Below are 15,482 nucleotides of genomic sequence, written 5' to 3' on the forward strand. Positions count from 1 at the left end.
ACATTAAAATGACAATATAATGATACAATACTACAATACAAATAAATAGGAGAACGTATTAGGCAAAGGAACACATGAATAATAGATAACAAAAGGCATCAGGTTTAAAATTCATTACGTCAAAAACGGGCCTTGTCCAAACAAGAATTACCAGTGACGCCCAGATATAAAAGTTCGAAAGTCAAAAAAAGGTGGGGTACAAAGTTGTACAGCTCTGAGGATCAAAAATTGAAAAAGGTTGTGCCAAATACGGCTAGGGTTTTCTGCTTGTGATAAGAACATCCTAAACTACCTTAAGACGCCTATCATTAAATTTAAAGAAAGTGTGACGATAGTAAGTCCAAATACAAAAAAAGAGATTTGGTATGATTGCCAATGAGACAACTCTCCAAAAGCGACCAAATGACACAGAAATCAAAAGCTATAGGTCACCGTCTCGTCTTCAACATTGAGAAAACCCCGTACTGCATAGGTAGCTATAGAAGGCCCCGAAACTACAAATGTTAAACAATTAAAATGAGAAAAGCCAAAGTCATTTTATAGGTTCATAAAGAGTAATATAAAGACAGGTTATCGTGGAAAGTACCACCAATACATCATAACGCGCATATTGTCCTCTTTCAGACAAAAGATGTATACACAATCGTATGTATAAGCATTTATATCGGTCGCTTTACGCATAAATGAGAAAAAAATGAGATGAGTTAATGGATACATATCAAATGAAGTATTCATATTAGTCCAGGTATGCGGCCACATCTTCGCATTTAAAGATATTTATGAATACATGTACTAGTAATGTAAATAATAATTCCCTTGAAGGTGTACAAAAAACAGTTCAATATAATTGATGCACCATATTCCACGTGCACGTGACTAAAGAACATTAGCTATAGAGATCACACACGATGTTGTGTAATTGTAGCTCGAAGCAATATGAAAAGCTATAAAATTACCGAACTCCGAGGAGTTCCTTCACAACTGCCAAAATAAAATACTTGCATACATCAAAGGAATCGTTAACAACTGTCATATTCCTGACTTAGTAAAGACATCTTTTTTAGAAAATGGTGAATTAAGCTTGGTCTTATAATTAGCTAAACCTCTCGCTTGTAATAAGATTCCATAATATTGACAACAAATTACTAAAAACAGACTGTGAAACGGAACGGAACAAGAATCGCAATTCACAAAGAGAGAGAAAAAGTATTGTTTAAACTATTTATTTTGTATATCTGATACATCTTAAAAATTGTTGTATATAAAATTGGTGCTTTGATTCTAATCAACAGGTCAATTAACCTTTAATAATAATAATGTATTGTTAGATCCACTCCTTTTTTTGAAAATTGTTATATAGAATATGACATAGTTATACTGATGAATGTATGCAAGTTTTGAAAGAGTACAAATAATGTCCTTATTACTCTAATATTTAGGTTATTCATTACAGCAAATGATTAGGGATTTACTACTTTATAAGATAGTAATTGGCGTCTAGTTTTGTTGGGGAAAATCCTTTTTTTTTCAGTCTAACCTAATTTTCAATACTTGTATCGCTGTGAAAACCAATCCGATTACTTGCTATTTTCCGGTGTAGAAATAAGCTTAATGGAAACAGATTGTTCTGTGACATTGGGGCGACTCAAATACTAATTTACAGCGTTTTGTATAATTTTTCGTTTAATATTTGTATATTTTCGGACATTAGTTTCAATATTTACAATGGCATACATAATTACATTTTAAAAATGTAATAAATGAAGCAAATATAATTTTACTGTTATTTAAAGATAAATCAACACTTTCTAAGTATATGGCGATAGATGTGTTTGTTCAACTGATATTAGATATAATGCTTTAAAACTTCATCTAAAAGGGAGAAATAAACGTGAACAGATTATATATTTTCAGCTTGGGTGTTAATTGTCAAAAGTAAACCTATGACGGTGTTGACAAAACTGTTAGATAATTTTCAAATCATATAAACCTATATAATTATATTTAAGGCATATCCAAAGGGGTCATATGGACGGCATATATACGAAAGGGGTATATCTAAAGCATTATAAACAGCAAGTAATATTTGAAGCACATAAATCCAAGGTCATATTTAATACATAATAAAATAAGGTGTCATTTAAGGCATATCTATATAATTGATATGTTTTTTTTTATCGAATGCATTTATTATTTAATGAAAATTAATTTTTATCAAATTGATTAATATAACAAGTTTATACTAAACGATACAACACTTGAGTGCATTTGAATTACGTTATTGTGTTTATCTGCAAATTTCGCATTGTCTACATAGTAATTACTTAGATTGGCAACAATGAGTGGACTATTTTCGTCACATAAGACATCTTCAATTGCTTTATTTTGTTTTGCTTTTACCAAATTTCATTTAAGTTAATTTAAGATTTACAACTGGTCAGACTTTGCTCAACTTTGATTAGGTTTATCGAAGAACAAATGTTTTAATGTTTCTTACCTGATGAAATTTTGTTTGTACAAAAATGATATAATTTCATTTATAGAAATTAAATAAAAAATAGATAAACAAAATAAACCAGATACCTGAAGAGCATTATCATTTTCAGCCTTCCAAATCTAGAAGAAGCAATAAAACCACATACAATTTTGTCATTTCTATATTGTTAGATGATGCATTTTCTTCACCAAATTACCCAAAACGAAAATGTGGAGAGGTGTCTCATTGGCAATCATACCACATCTTCTTATTTTTACATGTCATTTATTTTGTGGGACATTGACATTGCTGAGTACTATATGTATTTGGTAATCCTATTCAGACATAAAATGTACAATGGATTCTCATATGCAGAGGAACATGTAGTTAGGTGAAAAGTAAGTCAATTAGCTTTACTCTAACAAGGTTTTTTTATTGTTGTAGTTTGACCGCTGTATAATTATGTATGACATTTTTACATGATATGTCTATTTGTTTTCGGCATACATTGTTTTCAATATAAAAAAGAGTTTAATGCGACTGTCATACAAGTAAGAGATTTAGCTACCTAAAAAATTAGGTTCAATCTTCCATTTTCTAACTCAGAAATGTAATGTACCAAGTCAAGATTTGAAAGTTGTTTTCCATACGTATGTTGGACCTTCCGATTTAAATTTTCCTTGGAGGTCGATATTTTTCTTATTTCACTTTTTTATATAAAATCTTATATTAGAGTGTCGGTGGCACATTAGACTATATTATCAATATTAATTATTTTAGTCTGTTTTATTCATATACGAACAATTTTTTTACATAGAACTTTTTTCCACAAGTTTAATATAATGTAAACTATTATTGTTGTTAATGGCTGTGTAATTTTGGTTTCTTGTGGACAGTTGTCTCATTGGCAATCATACCACATCTTCTTTTTTGTTATATATACACACATAATTATACATAGGAACCTATGTATTTCCGCATCTAGGATTTTCTTTTTTTATATATATGTTAGTTGATGTCTGCTGAAGGTATACGCGAAGCCTCTTTTAATCATAAATTAATTTCCACAGAATAAAATAATCATTTCACAGTAATACTATTTAATTAAACATAAACATACATCAGTTTTGGATTTGTTCGGAAGATTTAAAATCGACCAGAGCCCGTCAATTTCCCCCCAATGGTGTTATAGCAAACAAATCAAATAAAACATCTTTAATACCCTATTGTACAATAAATTACCTAATTCCATTTATACAGTATTACCTAGAAAGGGTTATGTTCCGAGGAAAATGTTTTATGTTTATGTTATTTATCATTACAAATGACCGATTTTTTGGGAAAAACTCGTTATCATCCGGATCTTAAAATTCCAACGTTCAAAATATGACAAATCAGAAACCAATGTGTGTTCCAGTTCAAGTCATTGTGGTTGCAATTTTTTGAGATTGGTCCTATCTATTTGAACTTTAAGACAAATATGGCAATAACTCCGGTGTCTTACATAATCAGAGAAATTTATCAACCTGAAGCAATTATTACAATTATTAACATCGATTTCCTTTAAACAGAATACAGTTTTATTATCATGTGGCAAATGTGCACCCATCAAAAAGACATCATTTATCTAATTCTAAGGTTGATTTTCGTAATTTATCATCGTAATGTCTGATTTTTATTCTAATAATTCCCAGATACATTAGATTTAATATTTGCGAAGCATCATGACACACGAGAAATAGAGCAGTAAATCACTTGAGATCATACATTGATCCTGAATTAAACAGGTCTTTAATCTTGCTATTGTGATGATCACTAAGATATAAACTGTTTACAGGAAAATTATCAAAAGTTTTATCAAAACAACTGAAATAAATGGAAAATGCATGTTATTTGTTAATACAGAGCTTCAAATACATAGTATTACATCATGTAATCCTGTCTTCTACATCAAGGCATAACTTGCCTAATGCGTATTTAGCATAAGTAGTTAGTATGTTGACATGGAACACCATTGATAATATATTCGAGGAGGGCAATACCTTTTTGTGTTTACGTTATGGCCTATTTTCAAGGTGTTGTTATCAATTTAAACTGTTAACTGTTTCCACCCACTTTGTTAACTGTTATCAGTATTTTTGCATTTTTTGTTAATTGTTTATGCCAAAATCGAGGTGTTGTTAACATATTTTCCCCCTCATATCCATTTTCCATGTGTTGAATTATTTGAACGATTGGGACTTTTTTACATCCAGACGTCGATTGCCTTAGTCGTATTTAGGTCTTTTAAACTGTTAAGTTTTCAATGCTCTTCAACTTCGTATTTGATAGGTTTTAATGTATTTCAAGGTCATATTTGAATTGTTCTTCCACTGTTGGATGCAAGAGCTACTTATGAATATGATGTAGACGATACGCATGCTTTCCAAATTTTAAAATGGTGTCTTTGATGAGTTTTTGCAACTGAAAAAGTTCTTTTGTTTTTGTTTTAGTCATAGATTATTTATAATAGATTGTTTTGTATGTCCTGCTGGTTTCATATGAAAGAACCCACAACATTTGAAAAAAAATAGATTTAAAACTAACAAAACAATTAGTTCTTGTTTTCAGCCTAAGACTTCTACATTTTTGTTGCATAAAGTCACTCTCAATTTGAAGTTCATACCATTCCCTCAATTTTTTATGCTTTATTTTTACAACGAATTTTCAATAATGGATACAATATACTTGTTTTCAACATTGAAAAACTTCTTATGCCACTTGTTTTCGTTATAACTGGAGTCAATCAACAATCACTGTACCCAATCCGTTCAGTGATCCCATTTATAAACATTACTGTGAAACAATTTACTTATCGTTTAATTTACCGTAGTGTGCTTTTACTTCATTTATTTAGGATACGTAAAAGATAAAGTAAAGCTATGTGTAGGCCGTTGCATGATACATTCCCTAATTTAAAACGGTTTCTGAACTTTCAGTCAGTACCGTACTGGTTAGTAAACAGATGTTAAACTCATGGAATAATATAGCAGTGATGCATATCCAAGGAGATTGGCATCTTTATATCTTTAAAAGATATGATAGTCCGGTTATTGGCTTTTATGTAGTTTTTATAATCGAAGATGATTTTGAAATCGCATTCTCTGCACTTAAAATGAGATATGCATTTCAGGAGCAGATGTTTGCTTGCATATGACAGAAATACCAATTGCACTTTGTATCATAACGTGATAGGAAACAAACAATATTATTACATTTTAAAATCATGTGTACGTAGTCAGTCATTTTTATGCACTTCCGTTGTTTTATATCAAAAGACAGAAGTATCTGTCCCTTTATTGATTCCATCCGTATTCATTGATTAGTTGAATGAAGTGACTTTAGTTACTGTCATTTATATGATTAATGTAAAAAGTAATGTCTATTCAGGCTTCATAAGATATCGATAGTAAACAGTTTTTGACATCTTGCCCTATTGAACCATCTACAAATATTGTTTATCAAAAACTGGGAGTCAGCATATTTGAATTCGTGTATTTAGCTTTACATTGCGACAAGAATGTTAATTTCACGTTCAAATCTGATCAGCGTTTTTTTTTAATTTATTTACTCCGTGCTAATATAATTGATTTAAGCAGCTTTGGCTGCTCGTAAGGGAAAATGTACTTGATCACAAAACTAATTTACGGCATTATTCAAATATACCAAATTCCTCACGCATTTAGTAAATAACAACGTTATTCAAATAAACTTAATTCTTTACACATTTGTTAAATAAAACATTAGTCAAATGTACTAAATTCATAACTTTTTTTTATTGAATAACAACATTATTCAAATATACTAAACTCTTAACACTTTGATTAAATAACAACTTTATTCGAATATAGTAAATTCCTAACACTTTTATTAAATAACCTTATCGAATCGGTATGACAAGAAACATAGGCGAATAATTCTGAATTATTTACAAGGATATATATATGTGACATGTGTTGTTTTGTTTTTCCTTCTTGTTTTTCCGTCGTAAACATTTATATCTCATTGCGTTGTAATAATCCTTTTGTTTTTTTTTTTATTATTGACATAAACGCTTTTGTCAAATTCTTTCCACAAGTGCTGTTTTGAACCCTTTTCTCCCAAGCCTACAATATATCTTGTTATTAACTATAACTAAATTATAAACTTCTCCTTTTTTAATTAGATTGGAGTTCGGTATTTTTGTACTCTTTTATACAAAAATTATATGTACTTTTACTATTAAGTAATTGTGCGGTTTGTCTGAATAAAAGAAGGGCGAAAGATATCAGAGGAATATTCAAACTCATAGATCAAGAGTAAACTTACAACTTCAATGCTAAAAAGGAAAAAGACAATCAGAAAAATCATAGAACACAAAAAACAACATAGAAAACTAAAGACTAAGTTGTACGAACCCCACAAAAACTAGGGGTGATCTCAGATGCTCCGGAAGGGTATATAAATATACATCTGTACTAGATAGGGCAAGGGGGAGGTCAGTGTGTGTGTAAAACTAGCTTTTCTCCACCTCATCGTATGACGCATCAAGTCATGATATCTGTTTTATGTATTGGTCGCCATTGCTTGTCTCGTTTTTTGAGAAGTCGCGTGTAGCTTATTGATTCTGTCTGTTTTATTACTTGTTATTTTTTTATGATCTCTAGGTTTTTTCATGTATGTACTAGTCCTGCAGTCATGCCTCTGAGTCAATAACTGCATTTTACTTTTGAAACCTCGGGCACACTTCATAAAACGTCTTTTGGAGTATTAATGACATATTTTATCAACATAAATACCCGGTTTATGTTTTCGTCAATGCCTCTTCTCGCTAAATCTGGCAAGTGGATATATCTACATTATATAATTATAATCAACATTAGACACTTAGATTGTTTAAAAAAAACAGTAGTTACAAGAAATCGTTGCCTAGCATTGAATTAATATCGCATATTTTATATCATTGAAAAAAAAAATGAATATATAAAATGATCTAAACAGAACCTGAAGTCAGTCTTGTCAACTTATTAGTTTATCAAATGAGGCTTAAGAAATGAAAATATTATTTTATAGATTCTATGCGTCCGAAATTACTTTCTGTATTTGTCTGCATCAAACGCTCAAATTCGAATTTGTAGTAGCCAGGAATTTTTTTAAAAAAAGAAAGAAAAGAAAATACCAAAAATACCAAACACCAAGAAAATTTCAAATCGGTAATTCCTTATCAAATGGCAACATCAAAAGCTCATACACCTCAAACACATCAAACGAAGGGGAAACAACTGCCATATTTTTTACTTAATACAAGCAATGGGGGATTAAACCTTATACATCCCGTCATTGTGTTATTGTGCTACGGTGAACTTTTGTATTCTTGTCTATATTTATGTGTTATGGTAAAGAAAATTAATCACCGCCTTCATTTATCAAATTTGATTTCGTTCAAAGTAATCAGTACGATATTTTACGTTTGAAGTTAGATTCATAACAAACCTGACATAGTTTTATAATATAGTTAATTGCTACCTCAGTTTTATATTAATAAGAATTAAAATGTGCTTTGTTATTAAATGCAATATCAGTATTTAGTTCAAATATATAATCTTAAATTAATCCTAATTCTATCTTATTCATTCTTATGTGACGTCATTTTTCATTTTTTGATGCTCTGTTTTACTAATTCAAATGACGTCATTTTTTCGTCACTTGGCGTAGAGGTTTAAACGTATTCGGATGTGTCTACTTTTGTGTTTCAAATGTCTGGTTATGTAAATGTATTTCAGTTGTTTCCTGTAATTAGTTAATACTTCAGCTTTATCATGTACATCTTTTGAATATTCATTTTATTAAATTTACTGTTTGCAAAAGTATAAATTACTCTAAATTATAGGGATTTTCTGGTAACTTAACAGAAAACCCTTGCCGTTTTTGGCACAACCTTTTTGATCTTTTGGTCCTCGATGCTGTTCAACTTTGTACTCGTTTCGGCTTTCAAACTTTTGTATCTGTGCGTCACACATAGGTCTTGTGTGGACAAAATACACTTCTGGCGTATTAAAATTTTGAACTTGTTGCCTTTTGTTGGCTATTGTTCGTGTGATTCTTTGTCAATTGTGTTCTCCAATTTATTTATATTGTAGTCCTGTGTTGTCATTTTGATGTTATATTTCACATGGCCATAAAAGTGCGAGGTTTGGCATGCCACAAAACCAGGTTCAACCCACCATTTTTTCCTTTAAAAATGCCCTGTACCAAGTCAGGAATATGGTCATTGTTATATTATAGTTCGTTTCTGTGTGTATTACATTATAACGTTGTGTCGTTTGTTTTCTCATATTTTTGAGTGTAAATTCACATTGCGATAAGACGTGTCACGGTACTTGTCTATCCCAAATTCATGTATTTGGTTTTGATGTTATATACATATGTTATATTTGTTATTCTCGTGGGATTTTGTCTATATGTGTTACATTTTAGTGTTATGTCGTTGTTCTCCTCTTATATTTAATGCGTTTCCCTCGGTTTTAGTTTGTTATCCCGATTTTGTTTTTTGTCCATGGATTTATGAGTTTTGAACAGCGGTATACTACTGTTGCCTTTATCTATAATTGTGCTAATGTGCTTCGTCTTTATGTTTTTTTATGGTTTCTTTGTTAAATATTTGTTTGTGTTAAAGTGATTAAGTAGATATTAATGTTGACTTTTGTACCCAAATTTTTGACATTTTTAATTCTTATATCTTTTTGTTTTGTTCACACATCGTTGTCAATATAATGCAATTGATTGCGTCTGTCATACAATTGAGAGGTTTCGCTAGCTATAGAACCAAGTTTAATCCACCATTTTCTACATAAGAAAATGCCTGTACCTGAAATGTTTCCAATTTTGCTAATCTAGTATCTCTTCCATGCTAATCATTGGATCAAATTTGTTTCTAGATTGCTGTTTATTTATTCCATGTTTGTCTTTAAACACACGTGTTACTTGCCTATGTGCACGAAATCTAAAAATGTAGCCACTATAACAAATACACCAGAAAAGCCCCAAAAATATTTAGTCAGAATAATTAACGGTATAGGTTTTGATACTTATTTACACCTACGAGTAAACGTTCTTTCAACATAATGTTGTGTCTAGTTGCAACAGCTGCCATCGCCATACCTATCGTATATTTATTCCTTTGAACAATGAATAGATATCTTAATGCTTTTCTATTACTGAATTATCATAAATGTATAGTCTTTTTGTTTCAATTTCTCCCTTTCGGATTATGTGTATGCCAGCTGTATAATGTTCTGCTAATTTTACTCAATTCTAATGCAATAAAAGTGGAAATTTAAATTAAAACCATTACATACTGACAAAAACCACAAACAGGTTGCTATATAGTTTAATGTTAATCACTTCCCACTTGTATTTTTCAATAAAGATTCTAGGTTTAAACATTGTCACTTAAGTTAGTAGAACAATAATAAGTTAAATTTCTTAAACAAACCAGCAATAATCACTTCATCTGTCATGGTGTGTTTGATTGATTACAAGCCAAGAAGTAAATTGTCAATTATTTCTGGTTATAATGGAAGTGTTGTTTTGTAATTTTCAAAGGGAAGGTTATTACGTTGACAAATATGTTTGGCCATGTGGACTGTAAATAGAAATAATACCTATTTTTTTAGATCGAAGAGACTGAGGAATAACGAATAGACATCATTCTATTTATCTTTTTCTATAAGTAAAAAATTGCTGCTGTCAGCATAATGGGACTGTTTTTTTCCTTACTTAAAATACTACGTGTGAATCATTTTAATGCTCCACCTACGAAAGTAGAGGGGCATTATGTTTTCTGGTCTGTGCGTCCGCTCGTTCGTTCGTCCGTCCATTCGTTCTTTCGTCCGTTCATCCCGCTTCAGGTTAAAGTTTTTGATCAAGGTAGTTTTTTGATGAAGTTGAAGTCCAATCAACTTGAAACTTAGTACACATGTTTTCTATGATATGAATTTTCTAATTTTAATGCCAAATTACAGTTTTTACCCCAATTTCACGGTCCATTGAACATAGAAAATAATAGTGCGAGTGGGACATCCGTGTACTTGGGACACATTCTTGTTTTTATTTTAATACATTGACAAAAATGTCTTATCTTTTGTATAATTGTTCCATCATTATAAACATACGGCAAATTTTCTCTGAAATACAATGTTATGGAATTGTATGCGACTGTCAAACAAGTGCGAGGTTAAGCTAGTTATAAAACGAGGTTTACTCCACTATTTTCTACTTTAGAAAATATCTGTACCAAGTCAGGAATATGACAGTTGTCGTCCATTCGACTACTGTGTTTGAGCCTTTGAATTTGCCATTTGATTAGGAATATTCCGTTTGATTTTTTCCCGGAGTTCAGTATTTTTGTGATTTTACTTTTTTTAAACAATTTTTAACTTCATTTCAATTTCGGTAATAAATAGGGGCGACTGGATTTTAACCAAGAATGTGGGAAGCTTTTCAGATTCGACATGGAAATAGTGTCACACGTTACAAATGGAATTTGAAATTCGAATCAATCAGAAACTTTTTCCGGATCAGAATTGGTTTCATTTAAATTAAATCCTAAATATGATGTCCTTCATTGTCCTGGAGATTGCAAATGTTTGATAGATAGGAAAACATAGAAGACAGGTTAGTAAGAAACAACACGTGTTTGAATACAATCTGTTAATGAAAGAAGTATTACATATATTTGATACTTAACAGGAATTATGCACCCCTTCTTGTATCACAGTTGTTGTTTTTTTTTATCTCAACAAACCAAATTCATTCAATGAGGTAACGAAATTGTCAAACTATTTAGAATTACTGTTGTCTGCTGTTTGGTTGGGTTGTTGTCTCTGTGACATATTTCCCATTTCAATTCTCAATTTTTATTCAACTATGTAGATGCATACTTTTTTCATTAATATTAACTCGTTTAAAACAATTAGAATTGAACTCATGTAATTGAGTTGTAAACTAAGGATCGCCTCGATGTAGCCTTTTTGTGCTGATGCGATGTAAAGCAAACAACAATCGATCAGTGTAAACTAACTTTGCCACTCAAACAACAGGATTTGATTAATACTTGGATTAAAACAGCATATGGCTGTGAGCAAAATGAAAATTTCTACCTTTTCACAAAGACTCAACTTGCTTGCTAGAGATAATAGTATAAGATAACATGCACATTACTAGAGATATTTGCCCAAGTCCACAATTAGTAATCGTTATAAACTACTATTGCATTATGTCACACTTTAAAGTCAAACCACTGATGTATCGGAAATCTGTTGTTAAAGTGCATCATTTCAAAAAGTAATATCACAAAAATACTGAACTCCAAGGAAAATTCAAAAAGGAACGTCTCCAATCAAATGGCAAAATCAAAAGTTCAAACACATCAAACGAATGGATAACAACTGTCATATTCCTGACTTGATACAGGCATATATACTGCAGCTGTGCTATTTAAGCAGTCAAATTGCATTGACCGTATATTCATATGTGATATACATATACAGTCACTGACCGTATATCACCTTGTTTATGACGTTGACAATGTGTTTCCGTAGAGTTTTATTTATGACGTCAATAAAACATACAGGTTAGCGGAAATTTTACGTCTTCCGCTCAAAATTAAGAAATGATGGTTTTTATCGTAAATACTTTATTTAGAACAGTTATAAGAGTTGCAGTATATAAAGAATAACCATACATTGTCTCGAAATATCAATGTTATTTGTACTCGGCTCGAAACAGGTAGAAATGCTCGGCACAGCCTCGCTTTCTACCTGTTTCTAAGCCTTGTACAAATAACATTGATATTTCGAGACAATGTATGGTTATTCTATATTTATATAAATATATACTCTAAGACAATTATTGTGTCGTCATAAACACATTCATTGAAAATTAGATGAATATAGAAGCAATTCAAATTTCATACATTTTTCATTCGCCAAGATCAACTCTCGTTTGTCTCAAACTAATAGAAGAAAGAGTAGACTAGAGGAAAAAATCGAAGGAAATGATACAAAAAGGCTTTATCCTAGATCGTAAAAACATATTAAATCAATTCGCGATACATATATAGCATCGGGTCTTTATAATTTTACCAAAAATATATCAAATCAGAAAGTACCAAATGTATTACTTTAATTCAAATTTATAAGTTTTGCCACAAAATGATATTTGTCCGACAAAACATAAAGCATATTAGATATACTTTTGTTTGCAAATAACAAACTCAAAACGGAAAGTTCCTAATCAAACTAAAGGGAAAACCAAAATCTCAAACACGTCAAACGAATGAATAACAACTGTCATATTCCTAACTTGGTAAAGGTATTTTTATGAGTAGAAAGGATTCAAAATTGTTACAAACGTTTGGTTCTCATGCACATATTCTGTTTATTTGCAGAGCAATCAACCATGTTGGGTTTTTTATGTTCCCCAAGTTTGTCATAAAACGGTTATCTATCAAATACAGATAACACTTTGTCACTATTTAAAACTCATAAACGCACATTTTAAGTGGGTAAGAACAACTTTTAATTTGTTCAATTTTCATTTTTCCCCCGTTTATAAGACACTTTTTTAACAAATCATGTTCGCTTTTATCATACCCCTATAAAATTCCAGAAATATCATTGGTTAAAAACGAACACGTGGAAACTGTGTATCCGTAATACACAGTCGGTGGGTGTGTTTTATTTTAAATACACAATCAGTGGGACTGACATATTTTGAACACACGATAAGAAGGGGTAAACGTAGCGTAAATTCATTTCCTTTCAAAAGCAAACATGGTGTTCTTCTAAAATAATAATCAATGTCAATATCTTAATATAATTTTTAAAATTTGAAGACACAAAGCATGTCTGGGAGACGCTAATTTCTTCACTGTTAAAAATTATTTCAAAATTATATGTAATGTTGATTATGTGTTAAAATTGGAATGCAATCAAGATTTTATGATATCAAATGTGTATTGTTACCATTTACAGTGCAAGAAGGTACTAATATTGAAGACTTAATTAATGTAAAAGTCAATATGATACAAAATATTGTGTAATGACTCATATTGATTATTACAAGTGATCGAAGAATAATATCATTTGTGTTACAGCGACTTCTAAATTTCTTTTATTATGATAGCCGGTACGATAAATGTGTCTTGGCTACCTAATATTAGTTATATGGCCCTTTTTCATCGATAAGAATAGCAGTATAAAGCATGTGATATATAGTTCATCTTGATTTCTAACAGAACTGTTGGCATGAAATGGGGAACACTTTCGACTCTGATCGAGGGATTTTGTTCCTTTCAAAGATAAAACAAAATTAAAAAAGGATAAGTTAATTTGGTATGAGTGTCAATGAAACAACTCTCCATCCAAGTCACATTTTGTAAATGTAAACCATTTACTTTATATTCCATCATGTACAATTAAGATTAAAATTGACAGTTATACAAAATAAAAAGCCTTAATGTATATCAAGATTAAACAGTCTGTCGTAAACATGATACATACTTTGATATATGTAATGATATTGTTGTGACTGCCTGATAAGTATCATCCTTTGCTGCAGACAAAAAATATCTGATCTTCAAGGCATTGCATCTACATGCCACAATATATCATATATACTATGCAACAAACTAAATAGATAATCCTACGTGAAAAGGCACTTCTCGACTGAAAGCAAAAGCTTATGTTATAGTCTAGTTGGCCAAGAAACAGTGCAGGCAATAATGCTATGATAACGCAGAAGCATTGTCAAATCCCGCGGAGGGCAGATAAAAATAGTCTAACTGCAAAGTTTCAGATTTCAGTAGCATTGATGGTTCGAATTAAAAACGATATGTAATTGGTTGTGTTAGCCCTTTGTAACCTTTGGTTATCCGATGGAGAACGATTGTCGTCACATAAATATATATAAGCAGAACAGCCGTTTAGAATACAAATAGAACTGGAATTTGCTTCATTTTCTATATAAATCCACAGCTAGCAGCAAGGTGTCTGACAGTTTTACAGATGGAACTCTAATAAGATAATTTAATATTTTACGATTTTTTGTAATTATTAAAACAACATTTTGCTCTATCTCTGCATGATAGATAGCGCTAGTGTATGAAGAAAAATGATTAAAATGTGTCAGTCTGATGGTTTTTAATTATTCAGTCGCCGTTCCTGCCTTCTTATTTTATAAAAATTCACAATAAGATCAATAGTCTCGCGCAACAAGGGAACAATAATTTTGAGGAGATTTTACTGATACTTAAATGTTATTTATGCAACCTTTTATCAAAATGTAATTAGATTATTACGTATTTAGAAAAGTATCATTTGCTCTTTTTAATTAGATTTGTAACATACGATGTTTGCATTTAAACAATATAATGTTCTTATTTGTTTAAATAAATCCAAATGATATTTGTTTTCTCTTATAAATTGACAACAGCTTTTCCCTTGTGATGCATAGAAGCTTTTGTGAATGACACTCTTTTCAAGACTTATTGATGTTGTTTTATAAACCTTTCCCATCTTTTCGTATATAAAAAATCTTTTTTCCCCCAGAAAGGTACTTTTTTACCACACTGGTAGATTAGTGAAGTGCATTCATCATCAAAACCGTTACATTTCTATAAACACGTCAATATTGAATATATACTTAGTTTGAACACATATATTACAACGTTAACCAGGAATAAGGAGAAGAAAACTTCAGTAAATAAGTTACAAACTATACAATTATATAATGTATTACTAGTGTTATAAAATACTACGAGTTAATCAATTTTGTTGATCATCTTAACGAGATTGATTTTTTCGCTTGAGCCGGTACGGCGAAAGCGAGAAAATCAATCAAGTTGAGACGAACAATAATAATCTGTTTATCGCTATTTTACCTATGACAACTTTGTCAATTTCATGTCAATTTCATTAGCAACGCC

Source organism: Mytilus galloprovincialis, chromosome 10 (assembly GCF_965363235.1).
Source record: "Mytilus galloprovincialis chromosome 10, xbMytGall1.hap1.1, whole genome shotgun sequence".
In the NCBI taxonomy this organism is placed as follows: Eukaryota; Metazoa; Mollusca; class Bivalvia; order Mytilida; family Mytilidae; genus Mytilus; species Mytilus galloprovincialis.